The following is a 15,976-nucleotide window of genomic DNA, read 5'->3' on the forward strand; positions in this document are numbered from 1 at the left end:
GTTACGCCTTCTTGGTCATGAAAGTATTCGGGCAATACCTCTTGAGGTGCTAAAATCTACTCAAATACTCCATCACAGTCAAACTACCTTGCTTCAAATCCAATTTTTTTTAGCCTTCTTATCCCTGACAAACTCAGGGAAATACTGGTCCAAGAATATCGATCTAAATTCTCACCACGGGATCACTATGATGACTCTGAATCTGATCTACTTGGTGGCCTAACACCACTTGGTTGCATCCTTTATCAGTCGATAGGTCCTGAACAACGTCCTCTTGTCATCAGGCACTTTAAGAATCTCAAACACATTTTCTATCTTCTCTAACCAACTCTCGGCTTTCTCTAGGTCTCACTTCCCCATAAATGCCAAGGGATTTAGATCCATAAACATCTTATATGTTACTCCCTATGGAGTTTGCATCTACGCGGTCTGAGTCAAAGTGGCGAGGGTGTCCATAACAAAGTCCCTCTGGCTCACCCAATCATCAAAGTACCTCGGAATCTAAAAATGCAAAAACAAGATCTAATCATTATGAGGTTATAATTTTACACATCAAAAACAAGTATGCACAAACTCTCTTAAACATACAACTTAAACAAGCAATCACAATTCATAAGGTATCTCTACTCAAACTACTACCTAAGTAAACAAGGTAAGGCAATCGACAAGATGTGGATCTCAGACTTCTGGATCTGATCTAGAACTATTTTGGGAACTCTGCTATGATACCAAGAATATAATGCTCTAAAAAATTGGGCTATTTTTTTTTAATATGTAAAAAGTTTGGCTATTTTAAAACCCAGTGGAAGGAATGCTATTCAAAATGGGTTTTCATTAAAACCAAACTAGATGGGAAAGAAACTCATCCTTAACAAAAGAATTCTTTGCACAACAGAAAATATAAAACAATTTTATTCATTGAATATTTCATAAAAGTTTAATGAAGTAAAGGCTATACACAAAATTCATCTTTTCAAAATACAATGTTTACCTTAACAAAACATGGTGAACAACCAATACTATTGACAAAAAGAATGTACTCACCATGGGAAACACTAAAAAAAGAAACAAGGGTCTCAAAACATAATTGACCCAATATACCAAATTGTACAAGGAAGAAATTGTGGTCCCATAAATAGAAGAGTACAGAATCAGATCTAGGAGTGACCGAGTACACAGCATCCATCATCCTTGATGCGTGATTTTCCATGAGTACCTAAAAAAAGGAAAAGAAACAGAGGTGAAACTAACCACATGTCTCAGCAGGAACAAGACCACCTATCCCATAATAGTGGACATAGATTGGTCACTAGCCTAACCAGACTCAACCTAAGTCTGTAGCTTAACACGAGTCCAAACTTCTGACTCCCTACAGGAAAGACTTGTCTCAACCTCTAACTAAGAGATTGAAACCACCCATGCCCTAAATGAATTAACATATTTTATTGATCTTTCATTTATCTTTTTCTTTTGCTCTCTACATAATGCATTAAATTTACCGTTTCACTTTCTTATAATCTTCTCCATGTGGGCACCACTGTCTGAGCCGCTCTAGACTTACTGGTCTACTTGTGGGTGTATTTTCACACACTTGTATTTTTATCATATTTTATTATTATCCCCTAAGTGAAATCTGGATTCACCAGCACCAAGAGTCTAGAACCCTTCATCAAGTCATTCATTCTCTTGGAAAGTTGTAGTGCACTACCATTAGGGTACGTAGTCAAGACTTCCAACTAAAAGGAGTCCTTGTCTCCTAAGCCGCCATGGTTGAAGACTAGCCACCCTTAGTGACCAAGACAGGGTCGAGCAGAACCATCACCGCCTCCAACACAACATCTATAGGGTTGTTGCTAACTTGCTCAAAAAGCTGAGTCCATTTAAAGGTCACCCCATCTTTCAAAAAGTGACTCTTTATTTTGTGTAACTTGTTTCATCTTTAATTAATATGCATTATTAATTAAATTGTCATAATATCCCTTAGGTACACAAGGCCTTCCACAACAAGTTACATTAAGTTCTTTACTTATGAAATTCTTAATTTTTTACACCAAGTTCCACACTTGGGCCACCATCGTGTTCCAACAACATCATGTCATTTTTAAGCATTACCATCAACCACAGTATGCTCACACTTGGGCAGATCTCATCTTCCAAGGACTAATCTATTTATGAAAAGGGTAAGCTTATAAAATAACCTTTTATGAAACACCACACTTAATACGTAATCTTCATAGACTTATGTCATTCTAATAATCTCAACAAGTGAACTTAATCACACTAACTAGTGCCATAATATAATTCAACACCAGTTCACTATTCCATATACATATCATCATCACTTTCTAATAACTATATGTATGCATAATGATCTAACTTAATCACATATATGTTCACACACACACTGTTATCATCGCAAAAATTTTCCCCTCCCTTGCGAGAGAGAAATGAATTTCGCGAGTCAAACTCGACAAAAGTTTTAAAATTGTTTTGAAAATTAACTCGCCTCCGTTTTGAAAATTTGCGGGAAAATTCTGTGGAATGGGATCCGTCTGTCGGTACGAGGTTCAACCGTTCCTGGCGCCTTTACCAGGGGTAATTGAACCAATGATCAATTATGTGCTTTAACTTGACTCAAATATCTAAATTATGCTCTATTTTCCTAGAATGCACAAAGAATCAGGCTTGTGCTATGAAATTTTGAAAATAATGCAAGTTTGAGAAACATGATGTTTGCTTTGGAAAATTGAAATATGCTTGAAAATTGATTGGAAAAGTACTTGAAAATTGAATTCCTAGGAAAATCATTGAAGTTCATTGGAAATCAGAAATTTGCATTAGAAAATGAATACTCAAGATTCTTGAGATTTTGAGATTTAGATTTCTTTTCTGAGGAAATGGATTTGAGAATTCTTGGAAAATAAGGAAATTCATTGAAAAATGATTTTTTTTTGAAATGGAAAATAGATTCTCAAGTAACTGGATTCTCAGGAAAATGGGAAATCTGAGAAAATCGATTTCTGAAAACTTGGGATTTTGAAATTTGAGAATTTTAAAACATTGGAAAATATTGTTTTGAATTTGGGAAATGCTTTGAAGTGTCATTTGAAAATTTAGAATTCTGAGAAAATCTAATCCTGAGAAACTTGGAAATTCTTGAGAAAACTGATTTTTTTTTAAATTGAAATTGGAAAATGAGTTTGAAAACCATACAATTTGAATGAAATGAATGAATGAATATCAATTTAAAAGGGAATTTTGATTGAGGAATTGGGAAATCTTTTTGAAGTTTTGAGAAATGCAGTGCATTTTTGAAGTTAGCCTAAGAGTGTAGGCTGAATGTGGCTGATATAAAGATCATAAATCTTGGTTTTCTTCGTATTCTGACTATGGTCATAAATACGAAACCCACCGAGTTCATAAACTCCATAAAAGCTTGTGCACGTGCCATTCGTGTAAACCATAGTGGATTTGAAATAAATGCACATGGATCATACATCAGATATTGGAATTTTGCAGAAATTAAACTATATGCAATGCAACCCTATTCTGAGCAGAAAAGTAACTCTTATTCCAAATATTACATTAATTTTTATATTAAATTGAAATAAAAGAAATAAAAGCTAAATATTCTTCTTGAATGTTCCTGCAAAACTAGAAAACAAGGTTAGCACAAAAATGTAGGTTTTTCTGAATTTATCCAAAAATATGGGAAATTATCGGATATTATTCAGATATAAACCCAAAATCATACCCCCTTTGATATAAACATGATAAATAATGAATAAATTTTGAAAATAAACTTGAAAATTCGAAATTGGGGTCAAAATGACCAAAATACCCCTGATGACCTTGAAATCAGGGTTTTCTGAAAGAATTTTTGTAAATTTTGCAATTTTGAAAATCAAATTAAATAAATCAAACATAATATGATAAAATATGATGATATGCATGAAATTTTGGAGAATTAAAAATTGAAATTTCGAAATTTAGGTCAAAATGACCAAAATACCCCCGATAACAAGACTATGGCCTTGAAACCAGGGTTTTCTGAAATAAATTTTACAAAAATGAAAAATGTGAAATGCAAATGACAGTGAAATTAACCCTAATATAATTCTATATGCTCATGTACATGATAAAAACCTTAAATTGACGAAAATATCATAAAATATCAAATTTAACCTAATTTCCGCCTGATTTTCGCTTCTGAACTTAAAGATAAACTAACACATAGAGCAAATGAACTTGGAATTAATCCAAATTTGTCATGGACACCTAAAATATCCCTAAAAACATAATGGAGCTCGAAAATCTAATTTTTTTGTATTTTTAAACATGGAAATTCAAGTAAAAACCCTAAATTTTGTGATTTTTGCCTAAAATGTTGATTCTAAAGAGGATTTAGGATATCAAATTTCCATAAAAATTTCCCAAATTTTATGGGGTGACAGAGGACAGTAATTCAAGGATTTTTGCTTTATATACTTTCTGGTTTTGACCTATGGTCGGAGCTGTGCCACTCCGGCAAGTCGGATAGGAATCCGGCGACTCCAGTAAATGAAGGAAACAGACAGGTTTTGGTAGAAAACATGGGGAAAATGGCAGACATATGGGAAAAAGGCTAAAATTGTAGAAACATGTCTCTAACAAACAGAGGAAGATTTCCTATTTTACAGAATTGGGATTCGGGTTACGGTTTAGAAATGTGCACACTATTATCAGAGACCTAAATCTCTGGAATTTCGGGATATTGAAATCTGTCAGACAGAAAATAAAATTTCGGAACAAATACTGAAACATTTCCAAAAATTCCTAAATTTTAGGAAATGACAGTAAAACATGTTAAAAACAACTTTCATGTTGAAATTTTTTGCAGACGAGCTACGGATTGAACGGGCTTGATGCATTAGGGTATATTTATACCCTGACAAAGGAAGATCGAGATTTTCCCAGGGGTTTGGGAAATCCGATTTTTGACAAAGATCAAAACTAATTGTAAAAATCTCAAAATTTCCAGATCATTAGTAGATTCAATTATGAATCCACTGTGATTTTTGGAAGAAAATCCGGATCCCCACAAGGGTGATGCCGACTGATCTTGTCTGCTAAAACAAATATTGGAAGTTCCAGGCAGGTCCAAAAGCCATTGTCACCCTTTTATTTTTTTAAGATAATAACAATTTAAAATTAGACCAAAATTTCTACAGGAACTAAAGGTTGTACAGGTCTAACAGTAGTAAAATTTACAGAATTTAAAGATGCAAAAATTCACATAAAATAGCCTATGTACTTTGTATCGAAATGAACTCTATGGATTCTAATAATGAAATTTACATTGAAATGAATGAAATAAATTAACATCCTAACCTAAATGCATTTTCTATCATAAAATATAAAACTAATATGCAAATCAATGGGGATACAACATATTCTTTGTTGTTGGCTTGCGAAACGGAAGATCCAATCCATTGAACGGATGGATCTTATCGTTTAATTAGCCCCTATACATGAGATATGTGTTTTTCTATTTTTTTTTTTTTTAAGAATGTGAAAGAGATCCTTTCGTCACCTTAGATCTGATTTTGAACTAACTTCCCATTATTCTCATGAAAATAGGGCTTTCATACTCTTAATCACACTGCATTAATGGATTTTGATAAATAAAAAAGACAAAACTTAATAAGAAAATTGATCTTGCCTTGACACCTAGCTGGAATAGGTTGCAGCTATGGAAATGGTTGCCACCGAGATTGGAGGTTGAAGAGGTGACTGTGATGAGCGTTGAAGGATGGAAGCTCCAAGATGGTGGCTGTTGGGGCTGTTGGAACCGATTTAAAGTTGCTGCTGAAGTTGGAGGGGCTGGTACGGCTGAGCTGGGCGTTGAAGGATGGAAGCTTCAAGATGGTGGCGCTGGCTGGAACCCCTCTTATGGTGGCTGCTAGGTTGAGGTAGCAGTGGCTGCAACGGGATGGAGGAGCTGAAGGAGGCTGGAGGCGTGTTGGATGGATGGTGGTGCGCCGGCTGAAGCTGCCAAGGAGGTGGCTGCAAAGTTGGAGGAGGTGAAGCCGATTGTGGTTGCCGAAAATGATGGCTGGAGAAGTTGAGGGTGGATCAGCAGCCAATAGATGAAGGAATGTTGTTGTGGGGCTGTAACAGCAAAAAAGAGAGAGAGAGAGAGAGAGGCGTTAAGGGGAAGAGGAGCCGTATGGCTTCCTTTCTTTTTCTTTGTAATGACCTAAGTTTTATAGAAAATGATGGGTTTAATGAGGGAAGAAGTGAGATGGGCTTACGTGAATGGCTGTAGCTGCAGCCTTGTGCCTTTGAAAGAGATGGAAAGGAGGTAAGGAAGAAAGAGGAAAGAAGGAAGGGAAGGAAAAGGAAAGAAGAGGGGAAGAAGGAAAAGGAAAGAAAGGGGAAGAAAGGAGAGGGAAAGAGGAAGAAGAAGGGGGGCTGAAAAGGGGTATACGTGAGTGGCTGGGAGAGGAAAGAAAGAAAGAAAAGAAAAAGGAAGAAGAAAGAAAGAAAAGAAAGAAAGAAGGAAAGAAAAGAAATAAAAAATAAAAAATTAAAAAAAAAAGAAAATGGAGGAAAAAGAAGAAAGGAAGTGGGCTGGAGGTTTGGGCAACCCCATCACGGTCCCACCTCACAAAATAAAATAATAAAATAAAATAATAAAAAAAATAAACACAAACAAATAAAAAGAAAATTGAAAAGAAACACAATTTTTTTTTTAATAAAAGAGAATTGTAAATGAATGGGCCATCTCAGAGCAGGTCCAAATTCCAGTTTTGAAATTCATTTTGACAATTAGAGGGGTAAAATAGTCTTTTCAAAAAATTTCCAGACGAAACGAGCTATTTTTGGCAGTTTTTGAAACGAGCTCGGATTTTGAAGTTCAATACCTCGTTGTGAAGCAAATCCAGTGTAGAATTCAAAAATTTGAGTTTGAAATAAATCCAGATTATTTTTCTTGAGAAAATATTTCCAAATTTAGACTTCCCGGGGTAAAAATGTCAATTTTGGAAAACTCGGGGTTTAAAATTGATTTCTGAAAGCTTTTAAAACTCGATCTGGATTGAAATTTATAAAACTGGAGTTCTGGACTTCGAAAATGAAATAAAATGTTATGAAATGCTGAGAAATAATATGAAATAATATGAAATAATATGAAATAATGAGAAATGACATGAAATGACATGCGAAATGCAGACCCTGAATAAAGAATTTTGGATGTCAGACCCCGATTGACACTTGTATCAGTTTAAAAAGCATTAAAATTGATAAAATTTGCAAAATAGCTCAAGAAATTGTTTTCAGGACTCTACTGGGTCAGAGTGACACTGAAAATTGGGGTTCGAGCTGTATTGAACTGATATGAGCTAGATTGAGCTGGGTTTTAGAGTTTCAGAACTCAAATGAACTCACCAGACACTGACTCAACTGACCTTTTCGACTAAATTTTTAAGAAAAATTGCCATTTTTAAAGAAATGGTACAGAATGGTCACTGGAGCGAAGTGAATTACGAACCTGAGCTGGCTTTGAGCTAAAACAAAGGTCAGTAATACTGACATGAACTAAAATCGAAGCTCGAATACTAGCTCAACTGACTGAATTTAGCTCAATTTCAACTGAAAGAGCTGAAACGAGCTAAAATGGGCTCCTAGACACTTGGAAATGGTTTTGAACTGAAACTGGAGCGCTTGAACTTCTGGTGAGCTCAGGCTAGACTCAAGGAAACATGACTGACTGTGAATGACTAACTCAGAGACAATTGGCTTAGATTTGAGTGAGAAATGAGCTCATTTATGAAGAAAGGATCACATTTTGGCAGGAATGGTCAGAAATGAAAATGGTCTGTTCATTGTGAGCTCAGATGAGCTTGAAATGACTGATATTATAAATATTCTGAACTAACCAATGAGCTTGGTTGACTCTGACTGACTGTTGTCCGGGATGACCTAGGGGTAAAATGGTAATTTTCCTAGTAAAAATTGGTAAAATGGTGATTTTCTGAAACTGACTCGAGGTTTGACTCCTACACTGACCTAACAGGGTTGGCACTGCACGAGGAGGGTTGTTTGAGAATGGATGAGGAAAATTTGGGGTGTTTACAGATCCCCCTCTTTGTTACTAAGCCCGCTTGAAGACGAGCTTAGTGGCAAAGAAAAACACACCAAATTTGGAATATAAAAATGCCCCAGTTAGAAGGATCTGACTGAGTATGAAGAAATTAGCCCTGATGAAAATGGTAGATATGAAATGGAGAATGAAGAAGAAAAAATTTACTTTAAAAGAAGTGAGATTCAGGTTTTGCCCTAAACCTGGATGGGACGGAAAATACCTTGTGTAGAAACGAAGCTCAGGTTTGACTCTTAACCTGACCGGGAAATGAAATACCTCCTCAGAGGAGGCTCAGGTTTGTACCCTTATCCTGATTGGGCGGAAAATGAATGGAATCCTCAAAGGAAGAAACTATGATGGAACATTCGGATCTCCGCACAATGAATCTGATAGGCGTTTTGCAAAAGGATGAAATTGGGGTCCCTAAAGCTTGAAAAGGGGTTTGATTTTGGGTGCCTCATTACTGAGACTAAATAACTTTTGAAATTGGTGACCTTTTGCAAGGAGATGATTGGTGGCTTAACCTCAAGCCGAAATTGGACGGTCTATGGTGGGACAGTGGGGACACAGGGAAGTGTGCAAATCTGAGAGCCCATGCGCTCAGATTATACCAACAGAAGGGAAGGAATCTTGAAAACTCCCGTTATCAAGTCCTTAAAAGGGATAACAACTGATGTCAGGATGCGCCAAAGATGAACCTCAAGTTCTCGCTTCACGCCAGGATAGCTAGAAAAATATTGTCAAAATATTGAAAATTATTGTTGATTCAAAATAATTTAAAATGATGCACATTGTTTTGAAAATATTCCCTCTTTTCTACTTGAAGTATTACCTTCGACTGGGCTTAAGTTCGTAGAATCAAGATTCGAATTTAAATTTCTTGCAATTGACTTTCTTTCAAGGAGGCTATCAATTTCCTTGATATGAATAGAAAAGAGAGTATTCTTGATATTGTGAAAGCAATTAGTGAAGGAATATTGATAATAGAATTTCACAAATTTTAAAGAAGATTCTTGACAGATTCGGCAGTCTGATATCCTGGGATTCTTTTCTCATGATGATCTTTTTGCCCACTTTTTTTTTCTTTTTTTGGCAGAATTAGAGCTCTCTTAGGCTTTTGGGGATTTTATTACATCATCCTTCATTTTGGAGATGTCCTGACTTTTCTCTTTTTTTTTTTTGGAAGGGTACGTCACAAACTCCTTCATCTTGGAGATGTTCCGATCCTTCTTTTTCTCTCAGGGATTATATCGACGGTTATTGGCTCATTGGTTGGAAATCTCTTGATGATAGCAGAAATTAAATATCTTTTAAGGTTTGTCGGGAGGCTCATCGCAGTCGCCTTCATCTTGACGGTGCTCTGAACTTTCCCTGAAAGGATCCATCACAAACTCCGTCATTTTGGAGATGATTCAAATCTTCTTTGGCTCCGGGGGTCTACTCACCTAATTTGCCTTCATCTTGACGACAATTGAGAGATCCCTTTTGCAGATATTTAATTACAGCTTAGGTGATTGAGGAGATATAGGGATTTAGTGGATTTTTCTGTATCACCCAGGATATTTTGACTGCTTTATTTTCCAAGAACGATCTTTAAAAATGTGCCATTGACTGCGATCAATACCGATCACTTATGGCTTTGCAACAACATTGAATTTCCTTTTGCTGGCCATATCGAGGATTTATTCTTCATCCTTTTGGTTGGCCAATAGAAAGAATTTGAATTTTGAATCCTTTTTCACGAAAGCTTTGACCATTCGGAAATAATACTGAAGGTATTCTGAGGTAATGTTTTTGTGCAATAAAAATTTTGAAATCAACAAATATTTAATGACAAATTGGCAAGATTTTCTTGAGATCCTTTGTGGAAGCGAGTATTTGAAGCACAACGCAACACATCCATGACAAAAAATTTCTTCTCCTTTCCCCAAAGAAGAAGATTCAGAAATTGGAAATAGAAATTACTCCTCTCTTCCCTGAAGAGGAGGTGTTTGCAAAACGAACTTTCAAAGAGAAATTAAGCTTTCGTCAAAACTTCCTAACATTAGGCTTCTCTTATGGAAAGGGGGCCGGTAATGGTGAGGTCGGTGAATTGGTCATGAAGGAGCGAGTCCATCACACTCTCTTCGAAAAGAGGGTCCTTCATAATGAAATGGCCTAGTATGAAATTATGGTCACAAGGAAAACGAACTTCCGTCGAAGCTCTCCCTGAACTAAGGGTTCCTTGTATGAAATTGGAATTTTGTTTTGCAAACGGTTCACATAGACACGAGTCCCTTCAAACTCTCCCTGAAAAGGGGTTAGGTGAACAAAGGATAGCATGCGAAAAGAACGAGCTCCCTTGAACTCTCCATGTAAAAAGGGTCTCTCGCAAGAGGAAATGACTGAAATTGGTATTGGGTGACCAAAAGGGTTGAAATTGGAATGAAATTTTGAAATTTTGAAATTTGATATTTGAAATTGGAAATTGGAAATTAGAAATTTGGAATTTGGAAATTGATATTTGGAAATTGGAAATTGATTGACTCGAAGGTCAAAATTGGAATCTATTGACCCAAAGGTCGAACTTGAAAATTTGACAATTGGTTGACCTGGAGGTCGAAATTGGAAATTTGGAAATTGATTGACCCGAAGGTCAAAATTATAAATTTGGAAATTGATTGACCCGAAGGTCAAAATTAGAAATTTGGAAATTGGTTGACCCGGAGGTCTGAAATTGGAAATTTGGAAATTGATTGACCCGAAGGTCGAAATTAGAAATTTGGAAATTGGTTGACCCGGAGGTCTCAAATTGGTAATTGGGTGGCCCAAGGGCCAAAATTGGAATTGGAAATTGGAATTTTGAATTTAGAAATTGGAAATTTTGAAATTGATTGACCTGAAGGTCGAAATTAGAAATTAGTTTATTGGGAACAACATGGGTTCAATAGGAATTCAGCCTAAGAATGACACTGGTTCAATTGAGAACGACATTGGTTCACTGGGAACGACATGAGTTCAATAGGGATTCAGCCTAAGAACTATCAATTCCATAGAAATTTAACCTAGGGATCACATCGGTTCAGCAGGGGTTCGACCTACGAACTATCAATTCCATAGGGATTTAACCTAAGGACCATAGTTTAAGAAGGAAGGATTCAACTTGTGAGCTTCGAATAGACCAGGTGCTAAACTGGGGTTTGAGGGAAGATTCAAACCGGAATTCAAATCTTCAAGGAAAACTAAATGAATTGGGTTTTGAAAGAAAAATTGAGTCAGAACTCTAATTTTCTAGACCAATTCTAGACATTTGAATTGGATTTGGAAGAAAATTCGAGTCGGAACTCTAATTTTCTAGACCAATTCAGAAGAAAAAGAAAATTCAGGTCGGAACTCGAATCTTCGAAGGAAAACTAGATCCATTGGAAGGAAAGAAAATTCGAGTCTGAACTCGAATCCTGAAAGAAAACTAGACCGGTTAGAAGGAAAGGAAATTCAAGTCGGAACTCGAATCCCGAAGGAAAGCTAGACTAATTAGAAGGAAAGAAAATTCGAGTCGGAACTCGAATCCCGAAGGAGAACTAGACCGGTTAGACGGAAAGGAAATTTGAGTCGGAACTCGAATCCTGGAGAAAAACTAGACTAATTAGAAGGAAAGAAAATTCGAGTCAGAACTCGAATCCCGAAGAAAAACTAGACCGATTAGAAGGAAAGAAAATTCGAGTCGGAACTCAAATCCCGAAGGAAAACTAAACCGGTTAGAAGGAAAGAAAATTCGAGTAGGAACTCGAATCCCGAAGGAAAACTAGACTAATTAGAAGGAAAGAAAATTCGAGTCGAAACTTGAATCTCGAAGGAAAACTAGACCGGTTAGACGGAAAGGAAATTCGAGTCGGAACTCGAATCCCGAAGAAAAACTAGACTAGCATGGATTAGGTTTGAAAACATTAACCAGTAAACCAGATTTAGAAAGTTTGACCAATAAAAATTGGATTTTGAAAGTTCGACCAATAACAATTGGATTTTGAAAGATCTACCAGTGTGAATATCGGATTTTGGAAATGAACAAATATAAGTACTGGATTTTGAAAATGGATCAGTACGAATACTGTTTTTGGAAGAATTACCAGCACGAACACTGGATTTTGAAGATTTACCAGCACAAACACTGGATTTAGAAAATTTTACCAGCACGAACACTGGTTTTTGAAAATCTTACCAGCACGAACACTGGATTTTGAAATCTTACCAGCACGAACACTGGATTTTTTTGAAAATTTACCAGCATGAACACTGGATTTAGAAAATTTTACCAGCACGAACACTGATTTAGAAAATTTTACCCAACTGATTCTGATGAGAGATTTTCAGTCCTCATCCTCACGATGACTTAGACAACTGTCAGGGTCTCAGGATTTATCCCTTACCCTAAATGGGTAGTTCAGGTTTATCCCTTAACCTGAAGGGGAAATGAATTTGATGCAAATGAATGTAAATGGATGCAAATGAATGCATGTAAATGCAAATGTATACAAAATGATGTAAATGAATGCACATGCATGCAAAATAAGAGATTTGTTTGATCCTGCCTGCATACAGGATGTTTTGAAGACAATTTTCAAAATAATGCCCCAGTATAACTGGGGAGTGAGAAGTTGGATGAAAGGATAAGTAATTGATATTTGAAGAATGCTTTCTGACTTTGGATTGATTCTAGGACTCTGAAGAGGGTCATTCTTCATGAAAGAACATTTTGTAGAGAAGGAGAATAAAAGGTGGCATCAAGTTTATGAGAAAAATGGGTAATTTATTCAATCATTGAAGAGAAATAACAAGTTGGTGAGAAAACTGAGACTGTATTGTCCTTTTAAAATGACCAAAAGCAAAATGATTAAAGATGACATAGCCTTGACATTATCAGTTTCTTGGAAAACTTGATCAGGATGGTCAACTGGTATCTTCCTCATTTTCAACAAGGATCTTGACGATGCGATCTTGAATGATGTTCTTCAGGACGAAACAATTCTCAGTGTCATGCCCTACTGCCCGATGAAATTTACAGAAGTTTTCTTTGAATCTGCCCATGACTGTTGCAGGATCAACTACTTTAGGTAAACGGATCATATCTTTTGCGAGCATGTATTCCAGAACACTCTCTAGTGTCTGATCCAGAGGGGTGAACTTTCGATCCTTTCTCCAATCCTTATGCTTTGGCTTTTCTTAACCTTTCTCTTTATGCTGAGGACTAGATTGAAGAGGCTTATCATTGTTGGAGAACTTTTCTTTTTGGCCCTTAGATCCCTCTGAATAGTTATCATGATTGCAATCATCGGTAGAAAGAGTAAAGTGAGCCTCTGGAGATCCGACCATATCTTTTGTGAGCATGTATTCCAGGAAACTCTCGAGTATTTGATCTAATAGGGCCATCTTGTGGTCCTGGTTCCGACCGTCATGTTGTACTTTTTGCTGATTGCTTGACTTCTGTTGAGACTTGGCCGAGATAGTTGACCAATATTCTTTCTCATTCTCAATGAAGAAATTCTTGTCGATATAATCTTGGACAATGTTCTTGAAGACAAAACAGTGGTCGGTATCATGCCCTACCGCCCGATGAAATTTGCAGAACTGGTCCATAAATCTTCCCATGATTGTGGGAGAATTTGTGACTTTGGGGAGTTTTACCAATTCTTTGGCCAACATATATTCAAGGATTTCATCGAGAGACTGCTCGAGAGGAGTAAACTGACGATCGTAACCCCAGCCGTCCCGCTTTATCTTTTCTTTCTGTTGACTCAATTTTCCACTCTGCTTAGAAGATTTCTCTTTCTGACTTGTATGATTGCCTTTGCTATCTTTGCAATCATCGCGGTTGGCATTAACGAAGAAGGCATACTTCATCTTCGTTTTTGGATCTTGATTATTCCTGACAGGAGTGATGCCTTCGTAGAGGTTTTTGCTCGCGAAGACCTTCTTGCCCTTGTCACGATCTTGCAAATTTTTAATTACCTTAGCCATTTTCTTCAACTTCACTTGGACTAGATCATCCATTGCTTGACTCTTCAATTTATAAGCTATCCCTTGTCTATGATGGGATCTTTGAAATGCTTGTTGAGCTTCATATTCTTCATCAGTGTCCTCTACTGATTTCCCTTCATTTGTTGCATCAGCATCCTGAATAGGTTTCTTAAACAACTTCAAAACCCTTTTGACTACCTGGCCCTTTGCCTTCTGCTTGACTTGGGTCTTCTTTGCACTGGCTTTAGCTTGTTCTGCCAGCATCTTGCTCATCATCTTTTTGAACATGGCATATATCTGAGGATCCATGTCATCCTCAACCTGCTGCCCTTGATTTTTGCCCAAGCGCGGGGAATCCATCTCTTCGTCTGAGGCTGTTGAATATGTGATGCCTTCGACTAGTGCAGTTTTCTTTCCTGACCTTGTCCGAACCATCGAATATCACGAATGCTCTCTGCAGAGCAAAATTGATGATTACGCTTTTGAAAGAGATTTTGATTGGAAGAGAATATTTGCTGAGAATTTTGGTAGACAATTGAAAGAATATCCCATTACCAGGGATTGAGTCGTCGTTGAGATTACGACAATTGTGTTGCCATTCCTTTGCAAAGAAAATAAACAACTGAAAATTATGCCTTGTTACCTAGGCGAGGTCGTCAAACCAAGAATTGAAGAATTTGCAAGATTTTTATTTATTGAAAGAAAAACATGATTGTATCAATAATAAACTTGGGAAAGAGGGGGTGGACAGACAATTTGTCACCACTCTTTATAACTGGCAGATACACGAGAACCGAGAAAAAGTGGAAGAGTAACAAAAGAGTCCCAGCCATATTCGGCAGAATGGTATGTTCCGAACCACTGTGCTGATGTAAGGTCGAACTCTGGCACGACTCCTGATATGAGTCGAGCTTCTACGCGTTTCTGTCTCTGAGAAAATTGCCTGACGCATCACTCTGGATAATAGTAGGTACATGAAAATGGTCCAAGTAGCTTGAACTGCTTGCCATACACATATGTATATCTGGGGAGAAAGCGAGTTCTTCAGTGCATACGACCATCACATACTGAATTTTTTCTCGAGCTGTTCTGGATAATGAGCTAACTTCTGCGAATGCCCCATACTGTCAGTAGATCTCGATCAAGTTCACATATTCATTTCCATTTTCCTCAATCAGTGGCCAAGACTTGCACCCTATCATGCAAGCTAAAACATCTCGGGGGTCTAAACCCTTGACATTGATAAAAAATTACTGCTCCAATGGATCTCCAGGCTTACCTGCTGGCTCGGGCAGTCCCATGATCTCTAAAAATTCGTCCATCAACAGGGTCATCTCGCCCCACGGGAACCAAAATGTGCAAGTGCGCAGATTCCACCGCTCTGCCAGTGCATGGATCAGATTGTCGTTGACTGTCAATTTTCTCACTGCAGATGCCAGTTCTAACCCGCAATCGCTCAAGTGGTCCGGAAACATACGAGAGAAGTTTTTGAACCAAACGTAGTACCACCGGGGGAAGAAGGGTCCGGTGCTGAGAGCTCGATGCTCGGGAAGACTTTGTCGCACCTCGTAGGAGATGTGACCCTCAGGAAAAACAGAATCAAGCTGACTGGATGCCATTGGACTGAAAGATAGGAAGATTAGAAATTAGACTTTTGGAAAATACAAGAATTTTGAAAATTGCAGGCAGGATAAAATAAAAAGCTGGAAATTCGAAGTCCAGAGGAACGAAAGAATGGAAAATAACCTGGAGTTTTGAAGAAAAGGTGGATAATTTGAAAAAATCATCCAGGGTTTTTTTGAGAAAAGGGAGATATTTCACAAAAGATGGAAAATGAGGTATTTTGGAAAATTGTCT

The sequence above is a fragment of the Nuphar pumila genome, chromosome 9, assembly GCF_984573655.1.
Source record: "Nuphar pumila chromosome 9, dmNupPumi1.hap1.1, whole genome shotgun sequence".
Taxonomy (NCBI): Eukaryota; Viridiplantae; Streptophyta; class Magnoliopsida; order Nymphaeales; family Nymphaeaceae; genus Nuphar; species Nuphar pumila.